This window comes from Schistocerca cancellata, unplaced genomic scaffold (genome assembly GCF_023864275.1).
Source record: "Schistocerca cancellata isolate TAMUIC-IGC-003103 unplaced genomic scaffold, iqSchCanc2.1 HiC_scaffold_60, whole genome shotgun sequence".
NCBI classification, from domain to species: Eukaryota; Metazoa; Arthropoda; class Insecta; order Orthoptera; family Acrididae; genus Schistocerca; species Schistocerca cancellata.
Genome location: NW_026046123.1, coordinates 15,843 through 32,128, shown reverse-complemented (window position 1 = coordinate 32,128; position 16,286 = coordinate 15,843). Strand labels below are relative to the sequence as shown.

The window sequence follows — 16,286 nt, the reverse complement described above, 5'->3', positions numbered from 1 at the left end:
TGACAAGTGACGGCAGAGAGCGATGCGACATCTGTCCACCTCTTATCGACGCACATACCTGTGGTCAACAGACTTGGAGGGACTGCAAGACATTGCCACGGGGGTTGAATGCAGCTAACCACACTGCTTGGTGTCCTAACAGCGCAGACACGTTCGTTTGCCAGTGTACATATAATGGAGATCGCGTCTGACACAGCTGTGGGGAGACGCAGTGGTGTGTGGGCCGAGCTTTGCTGTTCATCGCCACTTGCAGTCGCGAGAACTGCTGTCGGCGGTGCTTCCGTGGCCGTGATCGTCTAGTGGTTAGGGACATTGCGTTGTGGCCGCAATAACCCAGGTTCGAATCCTGGTCACGGCAATTTTTAAACTTTTTGCCTTGCTGTCGCTGCAGTGACGATTGTGACTCAGTGTTTGAAAACACGGTGCCCTCTTGATTTTTCACTCATGTTCCGCAGGCTGCAGGTGGCACTACCAATTCATTATCAACACGTAATGCCGCCGCACCAGAACGCGGGCAGCTGCCTGTGTAGTGAATCTCTATTCGAAGAAGGCATTTGTTTGAGGTGCAATGGATGAGCAGCCAGTCGCAGCAGAACAGGAAGCTGTGTCGTGGACTGTTTCTACAAAAGCGAAGAAACACTGGCACAGGTAGCGTGGCCGAGCGGTCTAAGGCGCTGGTTTAAGGCACCAGTCTCTTCGGAGGCGTGGGTTCGAATCCCACCGCTGCCAATTTTTTCTCGTTTTTTTGTGCCATTGCGGTGTTTTCTCGTGGGGTAGAACGCAGCTCCTCTGACCGCCGTGCGGCGTCGGTGTAGCGTGGCCGAGCGGTCTAAGGCGCTGGTTTCAGGCACCAGTCTCCTCGGAGGCGTGGGTTCGAATCCCACCGCTGCCAATGTTTTCTGTCTCGAAAGCCGGAGCACTGACTACCCGCGACGAAACAGCGCAGCAAGCCGTGAGCGTCTCTTTCTTAAATTGTCGCAGCACAGTGCGCGGTGCAACGACATGATTCACAGGCGCAGTTTGGTGTCATGATGGCTGGCGTTCGTCTCCACGAAACGTGTCCCGAGCATGCCGTTGTACAAAGTGGGAGCGTCTATGTTTACAGTTGTCGTTAAGTAGCGTGCGTACAGCTTGCTGTGTTCGCTGGAGGAGCCCTTGTGCCGTTGTCCGGTGTGGTCTAGTGGCTAGGATACCTGGCTCTCACCCAGGAGGCCCGGGTTCGATTCCCGGTACCGGAAATGCGCATTTTGTTGCTCCTCTTATGCGACTTGGCCCGACTTAGCTCGACTGACGCTCCGCTGACGCTTGCAGAAAACTACGTTAAGTACGATTCGGCGTGACAAGTGACGGCGAGAGCGATGCGACATCTGTCCACCTCTTATCGACGCACATACCTGTGGTCAACAGACTTGGAGGACTGCAAGACATTGCCACGGGGGTTGAATGCAGCTAACCACACTGCTTGGTGTCCTAACAGCGCAGACACGTTCGTTTGCCAGGTGTACATATAATGGAGATCGCGTCTGACACAGCTGTGGGGAGACGCAGTGGTGTGTGGGCCGAGCTTTGCTGTTCATCGCCACTTGCAGTCGCGAGAACTGCTGTCGGCGGTGCTTCCGTGGCCGTGATCGTCTAGTGGTTAGGACATTGCGTTGTGGCCGCAATAACCCAGGTTCGAATCCTGGTCACGGCAATTTTTAAACTTTTTGCCTTGCTGTCGCTGCAGTGACGATTGTGACTCAGTGTTTGAAAACACGGTGCCCTCTTGATTTTTCACTCATGTTCCGCAGGCTGCAGGTGGCACTACCAATTCATTATCAACACGTAATGCCGCCGCACCAGAACGCGGGCAGCTGCCTGTGTAGTGAATCTCTATTCGAAGAAGGCATTTGTTTGAGGTGCAATGGATGAGCAGCCAGTCGCAGCAGAACAGGAAGCTGTGTCGTGGACTGTTTCTACAAAAGCGAAGAACACTGGCACAGGTAGCGTGGCCGAGCGGTCTAAGGCGCTGGTTTAAGGCACCAGTCTCTTCGGAGGCGTGGGTTCGAATCCCACCGCTGCCAATTTTTTTCTCGTTTTTTGTGCCATTGCGGTGTTTTCTCGTGGGGGTAGAACGCAGCTCCTCTGACCGCCGTGCGGCGTCGGTAGCGTGGCCGAGCGGTCTAAGGCGCTGGTTTCAGGCACCAGTCTCCTCGGAGGCGTGGGTTCGAATCCCACCGCTGCCAATGTTTTCTGTCTCGAAAGCCGGAGCACTGACTACCCGCGACGAAACAGCGCAGCAAGCCGTGAGCGTCTCTTTCTTAAATTGTCGCAGCACAGTGCGCGGTGCAACGACATGATTCACAGGCGCAGTTTGGTGTCATGATGGCTGGCGTTCGTCTCCACGAAACGTGTCCCGAGCATGCCGTTGTACAAAGTGGGAGCGTCTATGTTTACAGTTGTCGTTAAGTAGCGTGCGTACAGCTTGCTGTGTTCGCTGGAGGAGCCCTTGTGCCGTTGTCCGGTGTGGTCTAGTGGCTAGGATACCTGGCTCTCACCCAGGAGGCCCGGGTTCGATTCCCGGTACCGGAAATGCGCATTTTGTTGCTCCTCTTATGCGACTTGGCCCGACTTAGCTCGACTGACGCTCCGCTGACGCTTGCAGAAAACTACGTTAAGTACGATTCGGCGTGACAAGTGACGGCGAGAGCGATGCGACATCTGTCCACCTCTTATCGACGCACATACCTGTGGTCAACAGACTTGGAGGACTGCAAGACATTGCCACGGGGGTTGAATGCAGCTAACCACACTGCTTGGTGTCCTAACAGCGCAGACACGTTCGTTTGCCAGTGTACATATAATGGAGATCGCGTCTGACACAGCTGTGGGGAGACGCAGTGGTGTGTGGGCCGAGCTTTGCTGTTCATCGCCACTTGCAGTCGCGAGAACTGCTGTCGGCGGTGCTTCCGTGGCCGTGATCGTCTAGTGGTTAGGACATTGCGTTGTGGCCGCAATAACCCAGGTTCGAATCCTGGTCACGGCAATTTTTAAACTTTTTGCCTTGCTGTCGCTGCAGTGACGATTGTGACTCAGTGTTTGAAAACACGGTGCCCTCTTGATTTTTCACTCATGTTCCGCAGGCTGCAGGTGGCACTACCAATTCATTATCAACACGTAATGCCGCCGCACCAGAACGCGGGCAGCTGCCTGTGTAGTGAATCTCTATTCGAAGAAGGCATTTGTTTGAGGTGCAATGGATGAGCAGCCAGTCGCAGCAGAACAGGAAGCTGTGTCGTGGACTGTTTCTACAAAAGCGAAGAACACTGGCACAGGTAGCGTGGCCGAGCGGTCTAAGGCGCTGGTTTAAGGCACCAGTCTCTTCGGAGGCGTGGGTTCGAATCCCACCGCTGCCAATTTTTTCTCGTTTTTTGTGCCATTGCGGTGTTTTCTCGTGGGGTAGAACGCAGCTCCTCTGACCGCCGTGCGGCGTCGGTAGCGTGGCCGAGCGGTCTAAGGCGCTGGTTTCAGGCACCAGTCTCCTCGGAGGCGTGGGTTCGAATCCCACCGCTGCCAATGTTTTCTGTCTCGAAAGCCGGAGCACTGACTACCCGCGACGAAACAGCGCAGCAAGCCGTGAGCGTCTCTTTCTTAAATTGTCGCAGCACAGTGCGCGGTGCAACGACATGATTCACAGGCGCAGTTTGGTGTCATGATGGCTGGCGTTCGTCTCCACGAAACGTGTCCCGAGCATGCCGTTGTACAAAGTGGGAGCGTCTATGTTTACAGTTGTCGTTAAGTAGCGTGCGTACAGCTTGCTGTGTTCGCTGGAGGAGCCCTTGTGCCGTTGTCCGGTGTGGTCTAGTGGCTAGGATACCTGGCTCTCACCCAGGAGGCCCGGGTTCGATTCCCGGTACCGGAAATGCGCATTTTGTTGCTCCTCTTATGCGACTTGGCCCGACTTAGCTCGACTGACGCTCCGCTGACGCTTGCAGAAAACTACGTTAAGTACGATTCGGCGTGACAAGTGACGGCGAGAGCGATGCGACATCTGTCCACCTCTTATCGACGCACATACCTGTGGTCAACAGACTTGGAGGACTGCAAGACATTGCCACGGGGGTTGAATGCAGCTAACCACACTGCTTGGTGTCCTAACAGCGTAGACACGTTCGTTTGCCAGTGTACATATAATGGAGATCGCGTCTGACACAGCTGTGGGGAGACGCAGTGGTGTGTGGGCCGAGCTTTGCTGTTCATCGCCACTTGCAGTCGCGAGAACTGCTGTCGGCGGTGCTTCCGTGGCCGTGATCGTCTAGTGGTTAGGACATTGCGTTGTGGCCGCAATAACCCAGGTTCGAATCCTGGTCACGGCAATTTTTAAACTTTTTGCCTTGCTGTCGCTGCAGTGACGATTGTGACTCAGTGTTTGAAAACACGGTGCCCTCTTGATTTTTCACTCATGTTCCGCAGGCTGCAGGTGGCACTACCAATTCATTATCAACACGTAATGCCGCCGCACCAGAACGCGGGCAGCTGCCTGTGTAGTGAATCTCTATTCGAAGAAGGCATTTGTTTGAGGTGCAATGGATGAGCAGCCAGTCGCAGCAGAACAGGAAGCTGTGTCGTGGACTGTTTCTACAAAAGCGAAGAACACTGGCACAGGTAGCGTGGCCGAGCGGTCTAAGGCGCTGGTTTAAGGCACCAGTCTCCTCGGAGGCGTGGGTTCGAATCCCACCGCTGCCAATGTTTTCTGTCTCGAAAGCCGGAGCACTGACTACCCGCGACGAAACAGCGCAGCAAGCCGTGAGCGTCTCTTTCTTAAATTGTCGCAGCACAGTGCGCGGTGCAACGACATGATTCACAGGCGCAGTTTGGTGTCATGATGGCTGGCGTTCGTCTCCACGAAACGTGTCCCGAGCATGCCGTTGTACAAAGTGGGAGCGTCTATGTTTACAGTTGTCGTTAAGTAGCGTGCGTACAGCTTGCTGTGTTCGCTGGAGGAGCCCTTGTGCCGTTGTCCGGTGTGGTCTAGTGGCTAGGATACCTGGCTCTCACCCAGGAGGCCCGGGTTCGATTCCCGGTACCGGAAATGCGCATTTTGTTGCTCCTCTTATGCGACTTGGCCCGACTTAGCTCGACTGACGCTCCGCTGACGCTTGCAGAAAACTACGTTAAGTACGATTCGGCGTGACAAGTGACGGCGAGAGCGATGCGACATCTGTCCACCTCTTATCGACGCACATACCTGTGGTCAACAGACTTGGAGGACTGCAAGACATTGCCACGGGGGTTGAATGCAGCTAACCACACTGCTTGGTGTCCTAACAGCGCAGACACGTTCGTTTGCCAGTGTACATATAATGGAGATCGCGTCTGACACAGCTGTGGGGAGACGCAGTGGTGTGTGGGCCGAGCTTTGCTGTTCATCGCCACTTGCAGTCGCGAGAACTGCTGTCGGCGGTGCTTCCGTGGCCGTGATCGTCTAGTGGTTAGGACATTGCGTTGTGGCCGCAATAACCCAGGTTCGAATCCTGGTCACGGCAATTTTTAAACTTTTTGCCTTGCTGTCGCTGCAGTGACGATTGTGACTCAGTGTTTGAAAACACGGTGCCCTCTTGATTTTTCACTCATGTTCCGCAGGCTGCAGGTGGCACTACCAATTCATTATCAACACGTAATGCCGCCGCACCAGAACGCGGGCAGCTGCCTGTGTAGTGAATCTCTATTCGAAGAAGGCATTTGTTTGAGGTGCAATGGATGAGCAGCCAGTCGCAGCAGAACAGGAAGCTGTGTCGTGGACTGTTTCTACAAAAGCGAAGAACACTGGCACAGGTAGCGTGGCCGAGCGGTCTAAGGCGCTGGTTTAAGGCACCAGTCTCTTCGGAGGCGTGGGTTCGAATCCCACCGCTGCCAATTTTTTCTCGTTTTTTGTGCCATTGCGGTGTTTTCTCGTGGGGTAGAACGCAGCTCCTCTGACCGCCGTGCGGCGTCGGTAGCGTGGCCGAGCGGTCTAAGGCGCTGGTTTCAGGCACCAGTCTCCTCGGAGGCGTGGGTTCGAATCCCACCGCTGCCAATGTTTTCTGTCTCGAAAGCCGGAGCACTGACTACCCGCGACGAAACAGCGCAGCAAGCCGTGAGCGTCTCTTTCTTAAATTGTCGCAGCACAGTGCGCGGTGCAACGACATGATTCACAGGCGCAGTTTGGTGTCATGATGGCTGGCGTTCGTCTCCACGAAACGTGTCCCGAGCATGCCGTTGTACAAAGTGGGAGCGTCTATGTTTACAGTTGTCGTTAAGTAGCGTGCGTACAGCTTGCTGTGTTCGCTGGAGGAGCCCTTGTGCCGTTGTCCGGTGTGGTCTAGTGGCTAGGATACCTGGCTCTCACCCAGGAGGCCCGGGTTCGATTCCCGGTACCGGAAATGCGCATTTTGTTGCTCCTCTTATGCGACTTGGCCCGACTTAGCTCGACTGACGCTCCGCTGACGCTTGCAGAAAACTACGTTAAGTACGATTCGGCGTGACAAGTGACGGCGAGAGCGATGCGACATCTGTCCACCTCTTATCGACGCACATACCTGTGGTCAACAGACTTGGAGGACTGCAAGACATTGCCACGGGGGTTGAATGCAGCTAACCACACTGCTTGGTGTCCTAACAGCGCAGACACGTTCGTTTGCCAGTGTACATATAATGGAGATCGCGTCTGACACAGCTGTGGGGAGACGCAGTGGTGTGTGGGCCGAGCTTTGCTGTTCATCGCCACTTGCAGTCGCGAGAACTGCTGTCGGCGGTGCTTCCGTGGCCGTGATCGTCTAGTGGTTAGGACATTGCGTTGTGGCCGCAATAACCCAGGTTCGAATCCTGGTCACGGCAATTTTTAAACTTTTTGCCTTGCTGTCGCTGCAGTGACGATTGTGACTCAGTGTTTGAAAACACGGTGCCCTCTTGATTTTTCACTCATGTTCCGCAGGCTGCAGGTGGCACTACCAATTCATTATCAACACGTAATGCCGCCGCACCAGAACGCGGGCAGCTGCCTGTGTAGTGAATCTCTATTCGAAGAAGGCATTTGTTTGAGGTGCAATGGATGAGCAGCCAGTCGCAGCAGAACAGGAAGCTGTGTCGTGGACTGTTTCTACAAAAGCGAAGAACACTGGCACAGGTAGCGTGGCCGAGCGGTCTAAGGCGCTGGTTTAAGGCACCAGTCTCTTCGGAGGCGTGGGTTCGAATCCCACCGCTGCCAATTTTTTCTCGTTTTTTGTGCCATTGCGGTGTTTTCTCGTGGGGTAGAACGCAGCTCCTCTGACCGCCGTGCGGCGTCGGTAGCGTGGCCGAGCGGTCTAAGGCGCTGGTTTCAGGCACCAGTCTCCTCGGAGGCGTGGGTTCGAATCCCACCGCTGCCAATGTTTTCTGTCTCGAAAGCCGGAGCACTGACTACCCGCGACGAAACAGCGCAGCAAGCCGTGAGCGTCTCTTTCTTAAATTGTCGCAGCACAGTGCGCGGTGCAACGACATGATTCACAGGCGCAGTTTGGTGTCATGATGGCTGGCGTTCGTCTCCACGAAACGTGTCCCGAGCATGCCGTTGTACAAAGTGGGAGCGTCTATGTTTACAGTTGTCGTTAAGTAGCGTGCGTACAGCTTGCTGTGTTCGCTGGAGGAGCCCTTGTGCCGTTGTCCGGTGTGGTCTAGTGGCTAGGATACCTGGCTCTCACCCAGGAGGCCCGGGTTCGATTCCCGGTACCGGAAATGCGCATTTTGTTGCTCCTCTTATGCGACTTGGCCCGACTTAGCTCGACTGACGCTCCGCTGACGCTTGCAGAAAACTACGTTAAGTACGATTCGGCGTGACAAGTGACGGCGAGAGCGATGCGACATCTGTCCACCTCTTATCGACGCACATACCTGTGGTCAACAGACTTGGAGGACTGCAAGACATTGCCACGGGGGTTGAATGCAGCTAACCACACTGCTTGGTGTCCTAACAGCGTAGACACGTTCGTTTGCCAGTGTACATATAATGGAGATCGCGTCTGACACAGCTGTGGGGAGACGCAGTGGTGTGTGGGCCGAGCTTTGCTGTTCATCGCCACTTGCAGTCGCGAGAACTGCTGTCGGCGGTGCTTCCGTGGCCGTGATCGTCTAGTGGTTAGGACATTGCGTTGTGGCCGCAATAACCCAGGTTCGAATCCTGGTCACGGCAATTTTTAAACTTTTTGCCTTGCTGTCGCTGCAGTGACGATTGTGACTCAGTGTTTGAAAACACGGTGCCCTCTTGATTTTTCACTCATGTTCCGCAGGCTGCAGGTGGCACTACCAATTCATTATCAACACGTAATGCCGCCGCACCAGAACGCGGGCAGCTGCCTGTGTAGTGAATCTCTATTCGAAGAAGGCATTTGTTTGAGGTGCAATGGATGAGCAGCCAGTCGCAGCAGAACAGGAAGCTGTGTCGTGGACTGTTTCTACAAAAGCGAAGAACACTGGCACAGGTAGCGTGGCCGAGCGGTCTAAGGCGCTGGTTTAAGGCACCAGTCTCCTCGGAGGCGTGGGTTCGAATCCCACCGCTGCCAATGTTTTCTGTCTCGAAAGCCGGAGCACTGACTACCCGCGACGAAACAGCGCAGCAAGCCGTGAGCGTCTCTTTCTTAAATTGTCGCAGCACAGTGCGCGGTGCAACGACATGATTCACAGGCGCAGTTTGGTGTCATGATGGCTGGCGTTCGTCTCCACGAAACGTGTCCCGAGCATGCCGTTGTACAAAGTGGGAGCGTCTATGTTTACAGTTGTCGTTAAGTAGCGTGCGTACAGCTTGCTGTGTTCGCTGGAGGAGCCCTTGTGCCGTTGTCCGGTGTGGTCTAGTGGCTAGGATACCTGGCTCTCACCCAGGAGGCCCGGGTTCGATTCCCGGTACCGGAAATGCGCATTTTGTTGCTCCTCTTATGCGACTTGGCCCGACTTAGCTCGACTGACGCTCCGCTGACGCTTGCAGAAAACTACGTTAAGTACGATTCGGCGTGACAAGTGACGGCGAGAGCGATGCGACATCTGTCCACCTCTTATCGACGCACATACCTGTGGTCAACAGACTTGGAGGACTGCAAGACATTGCCACGGGGGTTGAATGCAGCTAACCACACTGCTTGGTGTCCTAACAGCGCAGACACGTTCGTTTGCCAGTGTACATATAATGGAGATCGCGTCTGACACAGCTGTGGGGAGACGCAGTGGTGTGTGGGCCGAGCTTTGCTGTTCATCGCCACTTGCAGTCGCGAGAACTGCTGTCGGCGGTGCTTCCGTGGCCGTGATCGTCTAGTGGTTAGGACATTGCGTTGTGGCCGCAATAACCCAGGTTCGAATCCTGGTCACGGCAATTTTTAAACTTTTTGCCTTGCTGTCGCTGCAGTGACGATTGTGACTCAGTGTTTGAAAACACGGTGCCCTCTTGATTTTTCACTCATGTTCCGCAGGCTGCAGGTGGCACTACCAATTCATTATCAACACGTAATGCCGCCGCACCAGAACGCGGGCAGCTGCCTGTGTAGTGAATCTCTATTCGAAGAAGGCATTTGTTTGAGGTGCAATGGATGAGCAGCCAGTCGCAGCAGAACAGGAAGCTGTGTCGTGGACTGTTTCTACAAAAGCGAAGAACACTGGCACAGGTAGCGTGGCCGAGCGGTCTAAGGCGCTGGTTTAAGGCACCAGTCTCTTCGGAGGCGTGGGTTCGAATCCCACCGCTGCCAATTTTTTCTCGTTTTTTGTGCCATTGCGGTGTTTTCTCGTGGGGTAGAACGCAGCTCCTCTGACCGCCGTGCGGCGTCGGTAGCGTGGCCGAGCGGTCTAAGGCGCTGGTTTCAGGCACCAGTCTCCTCGGAGGCGTGGGTTCGAATCCCACCGCTGCCAATGTTTTCTGTCTCGAAAGCCGGAGCACTGACTACCCGCGACGAAACAGCGCAGCAAGCCGTGAGCGTCTCTTTCTTAAATTGTCGCAGCACAGTGCGCGGTGCAACGACATGATTCACAGGCGCAGTTTGGTGTCATGATGGCTGGCGTTCGTCTCCACGAAACGTGTCCCGAGCATGCCGTTGTACAAAGTGGGAGCGTCTATGTTTACAGTTGTCGTTAAGTAGCGTGCGTACAGCTTGCTGTGTTCGCTGGAGGAGCCCTTGTGCCGTTGTCCGGTGTGGTCTAGTGGCTAGGATACCTGGCTCTCACCCAGGAGGCCCGGGTTCGATTCCCGGTACCGGAAATGCGCATTTTGTTGCTCCTCTTATGCGACTTGGCCCGACTTAGCTCGACTGACGCTCCGCTGACGCTTGCAGAAAACTACGTTAAGTACGATTCGGCGTGACAAGTGACGGCGAGAGCGATGCGACATCTGTCCACCTCTTATCGACGCACATACCTGTGGTCAACAGACTTGGAGGACTGCAAGACATTGCCACGGGGGTTGAATGCAGCTAACCACACTGCTTGGTGTCCTAACAGCGTAGACACGTTCGTTTGCCAGTGTACATATAATGGAGATCGCGTCTGACACAGCTGTGGGGAGACGCAGTGGTGTGTGGGCCGAGCTTTGCTGTTCATCGCCACTTGCAGTCGCGAGAACTGCTGTCGGCGGTGCTTCCGTGGCCGTGATCGTCTAGTGGTTAGGACATTGCGTTGTGGCCGCAATAACCCAGGTTCGAATCCTGGTCACGGCAATTTTTAAACTTTTTGCCTTGCTGTCGCTGCAGTGACGATTGTGACTCAGTGTTTGAAAACACGGTGCCCTCTTGATTTTTCACTCATGTTCCGCAGGCTGCAGGTGGCACTACCAATTCATTATCAACACGTAATGCCGCCGCACCAGAACGCGGGCAGCTGCCTGTGTAGTGAATCTCTATTCGAAGAAGGCATTTGTTTGAGGTGCAATGGATGAGCAGCCAGTCGCAGCAGAACAGGAAGCTGTGTCGTGGACTGTTTCTACAAAAGCGAAGAACACTGGCACAGGTAGCGTGGCCGAGCGGTCTAAGGCGCTGGTTTAAGGCACCAGTCTCCTCGGAGGCGTGGGTTCGAATCCCACCGCTGCCAATGTTTTCTGTCTCGAAAGCCGGAGCACTGACTACCCGCGACGAAACAGCGCAGCAAGCCGTGAGCGTCTCTTTCTTAAATTGTCGCAGCACAGTGCGCGGTGCAACGACATGATTCACAGGCGCAGTTTGGTGTCATGATGGCTGGCGTTCGTCTCCACGAAACGTGTCCCGAGCATGCCGTTGTACAAAGTGGGAGCGTCTATGTTTACAGTTGTCGTTAAGTAGCGTGCGTACAGCTTGCTGTGTTCGCTGGAGGAGCCCTTGTGCCGTTGTCCGGTGTGGTCTAGTGGCTAGGATACCTGGCTCTCACCCAGGAGGCCCGGGTTCGATTCCCGGTACCGGAAATGCGCATTTTGTTGCTCCTCTTATGCGACTTGGCCCGACTTAGCTCGACTGACGCTCCGCTGACGCTTGCAGAAAACTACGTTAAGTACGATTCGGCGTGACAAGTGACGGCGAGAGCGATGCGACATCTGTCCACCTCTTATCGACGCACATACCTGTGGTCAACAGACTTGGAGGACTGCAAGACATTGCCACGGGGGTTGAATGCAGCTAACCACACTGCTTGGTGTCCTAACAGCGCAGACACGTTCGTTTGCCAGTGTACATATAATGGAGATCGCGTCTGACACAGCTGTGGGGAGACGCAGTGGTGTGTGGGCCGAGCTTTGCTGTTCATCGCCACTTGCAGTCGCGAGAACTGCTGTCGGCGGTGCTTCCGTGGCCGTGATCGTCTAGTGGTTAGGACATTGCGTTGTGGCCGCAATAACCCAGGTTCGAATCCTGGTCACGGCAATTTTTAAACTTTTTGCCTTGCTGTCGCTGCAGTGACGATTGTGACTCAGTGTTTGAAAACACGGTGCCCTCTTGATTTTTCACTCATGTTCCGCAGGCTGCAGGTGGCACTACCAATTCATTATCAACACGTAATGCCGCCGCACCAGAACGCGGGCAGCTGCCTGTGTAGTGAATCTCTATTCGAAGAAGGCATTTGTTTGAGGTGCAATGGATGAGCAGCCAGTCGCAGCAGAACAGGAAGCTGTGTCGTGGACTGTTTCTACAAAAGCGAAGAACACTGGCACAGGTAGCGTGGCCGAGCGGTCTAAGGCGCTGGTTTAAGGCACCAGTCTCTTCGGAGGCGTGGGTTCGAATCCCACCGCTGCCAATTTTTTCTCGTTTTTTGTGCCATTGCGGTGTTTTCTCGTGGGGTAGAACGCAGCTCCTCTGACCGCCGTGCGGCGTCGGTAGCGTGGCCGAGCGGTCTAAGGCGCTGGTTTAAGGCACCAGTCTCCTCGGAGGCGTGGGTTCGAATCCCACCGCTGCCAATGTTTTCTGTCTCGAAAGCCGGAGCACTGACTACCCGCGACGAAACAGCGCAGCAAGCCGTGAGCGTCTCTTTCTTAAATTGTCGCAGCACAGTGCGCGGTGCAACGACATGATTCACAGGCGCAGTTTGGTGTCATGATGGCTGGCGTTCGTCTCCACGAAACGTGTCCCGAGCATGCCGTTGTACAAAGTGGGAGCGTCTATGTTTACAGTTGTCGTTAAGTAGCGTGCGTACAGCTTGCTGTGTTCGCTGGAGGAGCCCTTGTGCCGTTGTCCGGTGTGGTCTAGTGGCTAGGATACCTGGCTCTCACCCAGGAGGCCCGGGTTCGATTCCCGGTACCGGAAATGCGCATTTTGTTGCTCCTCTTATGCGACTTGGCCCGACTTAGCTCGACTGACGCTCCGCTGACGCTTGCAGAAAACTACGTTAAGTACGATTCGGCGTGACAAGTGACGGCGAGAGCGATGCGACATCTGTCCACCTCTTATCGACGCACATACCTGTGGTCAACAGACTTGGAGGACTGCAAGACATTGCCACGGGGGTTGAATGCAGCTAACCACACTGCTTGGTGTCCTAACAGCGCAGACACGTTCGTTTGCCAGTGTACATATAATGGAGATCGCGTCTGACACAGCTGTGGGGAGACGCAGTGGTGTGTGGGCCGAGCTTTGCTGTTCATCGCCACTTGCAGTCGCGAGAACTGCTGTCGGCGGTGCTTCCGTGGCCGTGATCGTCTAGTGGTTAGGACATTGCGTTGTGGCCGCAATAACCCAGGTTCGAATCCTGGTCACGGCAATTTTTAAACTTTTTGCCTTGCTGTCGCTGCAGTGACGATTGTGACTCAGTGTTTGAAAACACGGTGCCCTCTTGATTTTTCACTCATGTTCCGCAGGCTGCAGGTGGCACTACCAATTCATTATCAACACGTAATGCCGCCGCACCAGAACGCGGGCAGCTGCCTGTGTAGTGAATCTCTATTCGAAGAAGGCATTTGTTTGAGGTGCAATGGATGAGCAGCCAGTCGCAGCAGAACAGGAAGCTGTGTCGTGGACTGTTTCTACAAAAGCGAAGAACACTGGCACAGGTAGCGTGGCCGAGCGGTCTAAGGCGCTGGTTTAAGGCACCAGTCTCTTCGGAGGCGTGGGTTCGAATCCCACCGCTGCCAATTTTTTCTCGTTTTTTGTGCCATTGCGGTGTTTTCTCGTGGGGTAGAACGCAGCTCCTCTGACCGCCGTGCGGCGTCGGTAGCGTGGCCGAGCGGTCTAAGGCGCTGGTTTCAGGCACCAGTCTCCTCGGAGGCGTGGGTTCGAATCCCACCGCTGCCAATGTTTTCTGTCTCGAAAGCCGGAGCACTGACTACCCGCGACGAAACAGCGCAGCAAGCCGTGAGCGTCTCTTTCTTAAATTGTCGCAGCACAGTGCGCGGTGCAACGACATGATTCACAGGCGCAGTTTGGTGTCATGATGGCTGGCGTTCGTCTCCACGAAACGTGTCCCGAGCATGCCGTTGTACAAAGTGGGAGCGTCTATGTTTACAGTTGTCGTTAAGTAGCGTGCGTACAGCTTGCTGTGTTCGCTGGAGGAGCCCTTGTGCCGTTGTCCGGTGTGGTCTAGTGGCTAGGATACCTGGCTCTCACCCAGGAGGCCCGGGTTCGATTCCCGGTACCGGAAATGCGCATTTTGTTGCTCCTCTTATGCGACTTGGCCCGACTTAGCTCGACTGACGCTCCGCTGACGCTTGCAGAAAACTACGTTAAGTACGATTCGGCGTGACAAGTGACGGCGAGAGCGATGCGACATCTGTCCACCTCTTATCGACGCACATACCTGTGGTCAACAGACTTGGAGGACTGCAAGACATTGCCACGGGGGTTGAATGCAGCTAACCACACTGCTTGGTGTCCTAACAGCGCAGACACGTTCGTTTGCCAGTGTACATATAATGGAGATCGCGTCTGACACAGCTGTGGGGAGACGCAGTGGTGTGTGGGCCGAGCTTTGCTGTTCATCGCCACTTGCAGTCGCGAGAACTGCTGTCGGCGGTGCTTCCGTGGCCGTGATCGTCTAGTGGTTAGGACATTGCGTTGTGGCCGCAATAACCCAGGTTCGAATCCTGGTCACGGCAATTTTTAAACTTTTTGCCTTGCTGTCGCTGCAGTGACGATTGTGACTCAGTGTTTGAAAACACGGTGCCCTCTTGATTTTTCACTCATGTTCCGCAGGCTGCAGGTGGCACTACCAATTCATTATCAACACGTAATGCCGCCGCACCAGAACGCGGGCAGCTGCCTGTGTAGTGAATCTCTATTCGAAGAAGGCATTTGTTTGAGGTGCAATGGATGAGCAGCCAGTCGCAGCAGAACAGGAAGCTGTGTCGTGGACTGTTTCTACAAAAGCGAAGAACACTGGCACAGGTAGCGTGGCCGAGCGGTCTAAGGCGCTGGTTTAAGGCACCAGTCTCTTCGGAGGCGTGGGTTCGAATCCCACCGCTGCCAATTTTTTCTCGTTTTTTGTGCCATTGCGGTGTTTTCTCGTGGGGTAGAACGCAGCTCCTCTGACCGCCGTGCGGCGTCGGTAGCGTGGCCGAGCGGTCTAAGGCGCTGGTTTCAGGCACCAGTCTCCTCGGAGGCGTGGGTTCGAATCCCACCGCTGCCAATGTTTTCTGTCTCGAAAGCCGGAGCACTGACTACCCGCGACGAAACAGCGCAGCAAGCCGTGAGCGTCTCTTTCTTAAATTGTCGCAGCACAGTGCGCGGTGCAACGACATGATTCACAGGCGCAGTTTGGTGTCATGATGGCTGGCGTTCGTCTCCACGAAACGTGTCCCGAGCATGCCGTTGTACAAAGTGGGAGCGTCTATGTTTACAGTTGTCGTTAAGTAGCGTGCGTACAGCTTGCTGTGTTCGCTGGAGGAGCCCTTGTGCCGTTGTCCGGTGTGGTCTAGTGGCTAGGATACCTGGCTCTCACCCAGGAGGCCCGGGTTCGATTCCCGGTACCGGAAATGCGCATTTTGTTGCTCCTCTTATGCGACTTGGCCCGACTTAGCTCGACTGACGCTCCGCTGACGCTTGCAGAAAACTACGTTAAGTACGATTCGGCGTGACAAGTGACGGCGAGAGCGATGCGACATCTGTCCACCTCTTATCGACGCACATACCTGTGGTCAACAGACTTGGAGGACTGCAAGACATTGCCACGGGGGTTGAATGCAGCTAACCACACTGCTTGGTGTCCTAACAGCGTAGACACGTTCGTTTGCCAGTGTACATATAATGGAGATCGCGTCTGACACAGCTGTGGGGAGACGCAGTGGTGTGTGGGCCGAGCTTTGCTGTTCATCGCCACTTGCAGTCGCGAGAACTGCTGTCGGCGGTGCTTCCGTGGCCGTGATCGTCTAGTGGTTAGGACATTGCGTTGTGGCCGCAATAACCCAGGTTCGAATCCTGGTCACGGCAATTTTTAAACTTTTTGCCTTGCTGTCGCTGCAGTGACGATTGTGACTCAGTGTTTGAAAACACGGTGCCCTCTTGATTTTTCACTCATGTTCCGCAGGCTGCAGGTGGCACTACCAATTCATTATCAACACGTAATGCCGCCGCACCAGAACGCGGGCAGCTGCCTGTGTAGTGAATCTCTATTCGAAGAAGGCATTTGTTTGAGGTGCAATGGATGAGCAGCCAGTCGCAGCAGAACAGGAAGCTGTGTCGTGGACTGTTTCTACAAAAGCGAAGAACACTGGCACAGGTAGCGTGGCCGAGCGGTCTAAGGCGCTGGTTTAAGGCACCAGTCTCCTCGGAGGCGTGGGTTCGAATCCCACCGCTGCCAATGTTTTCTGTCTCGAAAGCCGGAGCACTGACTACCCGCGACGAAACAGCGCAGCAAGCCGTGAGCGTCTC

The 16,286-nt window shown here is 54.8% G+C and overlaps 47 non-coding genes across 47 annotated transcripts; all 47 read left to right on the top strand.

Annotated features, from left to right (window-relative positions):
• The first annotated feature begins 285 nt into the window (after positions 1-285).
• Trnah-gug (transfer RNA histidin (anticodon GUG)) lies at positions 286-358 on the top strand. Its single transcript has one exon. It is a non-coding gene; the product is annotated as a tRNA-His (tRNA).
• A 289-nt stretch (positions 359-647) lies between these two features.
• Positions 648-729, top strand: Trnal-aag (transfer RNA leucine (anticodon AAG)). The gene has a single exon. It is a non-coding gene; the product is annotated as a tRNA-Leu (tRNA).
• A 73-nt stretch (positions 730-802) lies between these two features.
• Positions 803-892, top strand: Trnal-cag (transfer RNA leucine (anticodon CAG)). Its single transcript has one exon. It is a non-coding gene; the product is annotated as a tRNA-Leu (tRNA).
• Positions 893-1,166: 274 nt separating this feature from the next.
• Positions 1,167-1,238, top strand: Trnae-cuc (transfer RNA glutamic acid (anticodon CUC)). The gene has a single exon. It is a non-coding gene; the product is annotated as a tRNA-Glu (tRNA).
• Positions 1,239-1,621: 383 nt separating this feature from the next.
• Trnah-gug (transfer RNA histidin (anticodon GUG)) lies at positions 1,622-1,693 on the top strand. The gene has a single exon. It is a non-coding gene; the product is annotated as a tRNA-His (tRNA).
• Positions 1,694-1,981: 288 nt separating this feature from the next.
• Positions 1,982-2,063, top strand: Trnal-aag (transfer RNA leucine (anticodon AAG)). Its single transcript has one exon. It is a non-coding gene; the product is annotated as a tRNA-Leu (tRNA).
• An 80-nt stretch (positions 2,064-2,143) lies between these two features.
• On the top strand, positions 2,144-2,225 carry Trnal-cag (transfer RNA leucine (anticodon CAG)). The gene has a single exon. It is a non-coding gene; the product is annotated as a tRNA-Leu (tRNA).
• A 274-nt stretch (positions 2,226-2,499) lies between these two features.
• Positions 2,500-2,571, top strand: Trnae-cuc (transfer RNA glutamic acid (anticodon CUC)). The gene has a single exon. It is a non-coding gene; the product is annotated as a tRNA-Glu (tRNA).
• Positions 2,572-2,953: 382 nt separating this feature from the next.
• Positions 2,954-3,025, top strand: Trnah-gug (transfer RNA histidin (anticodon GUG)). Its single transcript has one exon. It is a non-coding gene; the product is annotated as a tRNA-His (tRNA).
• Positions 3,026-3,313: 288 nt separating this feature from the next.
• On the top strand, positions 3,314-3,395 carry Trnal-aag (transfer RNA leucine (anticodon AAG)). The gene has a single exon. It is a non-coding gene; the product is annotated as a tRNA-Leu (tRNA).
• Positions 3,396-3,473: 78 nt separating this feature from the next.
• Trnal-cag (transfer RNA leucine (anticodon CAG)) lies at positions 3,474-3,555 on the top strand. The gene has a single exon. It is a non-coding gene; the product is annotated as a tRNA-Leu (tRNA).
• A 274-nt stretch (positions 3,556-3,829) lies between these two features.
• Trnae-cuc (transfer RNA glutamic acid (anticodon CUC)) lies at positions 3,830-3,901 on the top strand. Its single transcript has one exon. It is a non-coding gene; the product is annotated as a tRNA-Glu (tRNA).
• A 382-nt stretch (positions 3,902-4,283) lies between these two features.
• Trnah-gug (transfer RNA histidin (anticodon GUG)) lies at positions 4,284-4,355 on the top strand. Its single transcript has one exon. It is a non-coding gene; the product is annotated as a tRNA-His (tRNA).
• Positions 4,356-4,643: 288 nt separating this feature from the next.
• Positions 4,644-4,725, top strand: Trnal-aag (transfer RNA leucine (anticodon AAG)). The gene has a single exon. It is a non-coding gene; the product is annotated as a tRNA-Leu (tRNA).
• Positions 4,726-4,999: 274 nt separating this feature from the next.
• Positions 5,000-5,071, top strand: Trnae-cuc (transfer RNA glutamic acid (anticodon CUC)). The gene has a single exon. It is a non-coding gene; the product is annotated as a tRNA-Glu (tRNA).
• Positions 5,072-5,453: 382 nt separating this feature from the next.
• On the top strand, positions 5,454-5,525 carry Trnah-gug (transfer RNA histidin (anticodon GUG)). Its single transcript has one exon. It is a non-coding gene; the product is annotated as a tRNA-His (tRNA).
• A 288-nt stretch (positions 5,526-5,813) lies between these two features.
• On the top strand, positions 5,814-5,895 carry Trnal-aag (transfer RNA leucine (anticodon AAG)). The gene has a single exon. It is a non-coding gene; the product is annotated as a tRNA-Leu (tRNA).
• Positions 5,896-5,973: 78 nt separating this feature from the next.
• Positions 5,974-6,055, top strand: Trnal-cag (transfer RNA leucine (anticodon CAG)). The gene has a single exon. It is a non-coding gene; the product is annotated as a tRNA-Leu (tRNA).
• Positions 6,056-6,329: 274 nt separating this feature from the next.
• On the top strand, positions 6,330-6,401 carry Trnae-cuc (transfer RNA glutamic acid (anticodon CUC)). Its single transcript has one exon. It is a non-coding gene; the product is annotated as a tRNA-Glu (tRNA).
• A 382-nt stretch (positions 6,402-6,783) lies between these two features.
• On the top strand, positions 6,784-6,855 carry Trnah-gug (transfer RNA histidin (anticodon GUG)). The gene has a single exon. It is a non-coding gene; the product is annotated as a tRNA-His (tRNA).
• A 288-nt stretch (positions 6,856-7,143) lies between these two features.
• Trnal-aag (transfer RNA leucine (anticodon AAG)) lies at positions 7,144-7,225 on the top strand. Its single transcript has one exon. It is a non-coding gene; the product is annotated as a tRNA-Leu (tRNA).
• A 78-nt stretch (positions 7,226-7,303) lies between these two features.
• Positions 7,304-7,385, top strand: Trnal-cag (transfer RNA leucine (anticodon CAG)). The gene has a single exon. It is a non-coding gene; the product is annotated as a tRNA-Leu (tRNA).
• Positions 7,386-7,659: 274 nt separating this feature from the next.
• On the top strand, positions 7,660-7,731 carry Trnae-cuc (transfer RNA glutamic acid (anticodon CUC)). The gene has a single exon. It is a non-coding gene; the product is annotated as a tRNA-Glu (tRNA).
• Positions 7,732-8,113: 382 nt separating this feature from the next.
• On the top strand, positions 8,114-8,185 carry Trnah-gug (transfer RNA histidin (anticodon GUG)). Its single transcript has one exon. It is a non-coding gene; the product is annotated as a tRNA-His (tRNA).
• A 288-nt stretch (positions 8,186-8,473) lies between these two features.
• Trnal-aag (transfer RNA leucine (anticodon AAG)) lies at positions 8,474-8,555 on the top strand. Its single transcript has one exon. It is a non-coding gene; the product is annotated as a tRNA-Leu (tRNA).
• Positions 8,556-8,829: 274 nt separating this feature from the next.
• Trnae-cuc (transfer RNA glutamic acid (anticodon CUC)) lies at positions 8,830-8,901 on the top strand. Its single transcript has one exon. It is a non-coding gene; the product is annotated as a tRNA-Glu (tRNA).
• Positions 8,902-9,283: 382 nt separating this feature from the next.
• On the top strand, positions 9,284-9,355 carry Trnah-gug (transfer RNA histidin (anticodon GUG)). Its single transcript has one exon. It is a non-coding gene; the product is annotated as a tRNA-His (tRNA).
• A 288-nt stretch (positions 9,356-9,643) lies between these two features.
• Positions 9,644-9,725, top strand: Trnal-aag (transfer RNA leucine (anticodon AAG)). The gene has a single exon. It is a non-coding gene; the product is annotated as a tRNA-Leu (tRNA).
• A 78-nt stretch (positions 9,726-9,803) lies between these two features.
• Positions 9,804-9,885, top strand: Trnal-cag (transfer RNA leucine (anticodon CAG)). The gene has a single exon. It is a non-coding gene; the product is annotated as a tRNA-Leu (tRNA).
• A 274-nt stretch (positions 9,886-10,159) lies between these two features.
• Positions 10,160-10,231, top strand: Trnae-cuc (transfer RNA glutamic acid (anticodon CUC)). Its single transcript has one exon. It is a non-coding gene; the product is annotated as a tRNA-Glu (tRNA).
• A 382-nt stretch (positions 10,232-10,613) lies between these two features.
• On the top strand, positions 10,614-10,685 carry Trnah-gug (transfer RNA histidin (anticodon GUG)). Its single transcript has one exon. It is a non-coding gene; the product is annotated as a tRNA-His (tRNA).
• Positions 10,686-10,973: 288 nt separating this feature from the next.
• Trnal-aag (transfer RNA leucine (anticodon AAG)) lies at positions 10,974-11,055 on the top strand. Its single transcript has one exon. It is a non-coding gene; the product is annotated as a tRNA-Leu (tRNA).
• Positions 11,056-11,329: 274 nt separating this feature from the next.
• Trnae-cuc (transfer RNA glutamic acid (anticodon CUC)) lies at positions 11,330-11,401 on the top strand. Its single transcript has one exon. It is a non-coding gene; the product is annotated as a tRNA-Glu (tRNA).
• Positions 11,402-11,783: 382 nt separating this feature from the next.
• On the top strand, positions 11,784-11,855 carry Trnah-gug (transfer RNA histidin (anticodon GUG)). Its single transcript has one exon. It is a non-coding gene; the product is annotated as a tRNA-His (tRNA).
• Positions 11,856-12,143: 288 nt separating this feature from the next.
• Trnal-aag (transfer RNA leucine (anticodon AAG)) lies at positions 12,144-12,225 on the top strand. The gene has a single exon. It is a non-coding gene; the product is annotated as a tRNA-Leu (tRNA).
• A 78-nt stretch (positions 12,226-12,303) lies between these two features.
• Trnal-aag (transfer RNA leucine (anticodon AAG)) lies at positions 12,304-12,385 on the top strand. Its single transcript has one exon. It is a non-coding gene; the product is annotated as a tRNA-Leu (tRNA).
• A 274-nt stretch (positions 12,386-12,659) lies between these two features.
• Positions 12,660-12,731, top strand: Trnae-cuc (transfer RNA glutamic acid (anticodon CUC)). The gene has a single exon. It is a non-coding gene; the product is annotated as a tRNA-Glu (tRNA).
• Positions 12,732-13,113: 382 nt separating this feature from the next.
• On the top strand, positions 13,114-13,185 carry Trnah-gug (transfer RNA histidin (anticodon GUG)). Its single transcript has one exon. It is a non-coding gene; the product is annotated as a tRNA-His (tRNA).
• A 288-nt stretch (positions 13,186-13,473) lies between these two features.
• Trnal-aag (transfer RNA leucine (anticodon AAG)) lies at positions 13,474-13,555 on the top strand. Its single transcript has one exon. It is a non-coding gene; the product is annotated as a tRNA-Leu (tRNA).
• A 78-nt stretch (positions 13,556-13,633) lies between these two features.
• On the top strand, positions 13,634-13,715 carry Trnal-cag (transfer RNA leucine (anticodon CAG)). The gene has a single exon. It is a non-coding gene; the product is annotated as a tRNA-Leu (tRNA).
• A 274-nt stretch (positions 13,716-13,989) lies between these two features.
• Positions 13,990-14,061, top strand: Trnae-cuc (transfer RNA glutamic acid (anticodon CUC)). Its single transcript has one exon. It is a non-coding gene; the product is annotated as a tRNA-Glu (tRNA).
• Positions 14,062-14,443: 382 nt separating this feature from the next.
• Trnah-gug (transfer RNA histidin (anticodon GUG)) lies at positions 14,444-14,515 on the top strand. Its single transcript has one exon. It is a non-coding gene; the product is annotated as a tRNA-His (tRNA).
• A 288-nt stretch (positions 14,516-14,803) lies between these two features.
• Positions 14,804-14,885, top strand: Trnal-aag (transfer RNA leucine (anticodon AAG)). The gene has a single exon. It is a non-coding gene; the product is annotated as a tRNA-Leu (tRNA).
• Positions 14,886-14,963: 78 nt separating this feature from the next.
• Trnal-cag (transfer RNA leucine (anticodon CAG)) lies at positions 14,964-15,045 on the top strand. The gene has a single exon. It is a non-coding gene; the product is annotated as a tRNA-Leu (tRNA).
• A 274-nt stretch (positions 15,046-15,319) lies between these two features.
• Trnae-cuc (transfer RNA glutamic acid (anticodon CUC)) lies at positions 15,320-15,391 on the top strand. Its single transcript has one exon. It is a non-coding gene; the product is annotated as a tRNA-Glu (tRNA).
• Positions 15,392-15,773: 382 nt separating this feature from the next.
• On the top strand, positions 15,774-15,845 carry Trnah-gug (transfer RNA histidin (anticodon GUG)). The gene has a single exon. It is a non-coding gene; the product is annotated as a tRNA-His (tRNA).
• Positions 15,846-16,133: 288 nt separating this feature from the next.
• On the top strand, positions 16,134-16,215 carry Trnal-aag (transfer RNA leucine (anticodon AAG)). The gene has a single exon. It is a non-coding gene; the product is annotated as a tRNA-Leu (tRNA).
• Positions 16,216-16,286: the final 71 nt, after the last annotated feature.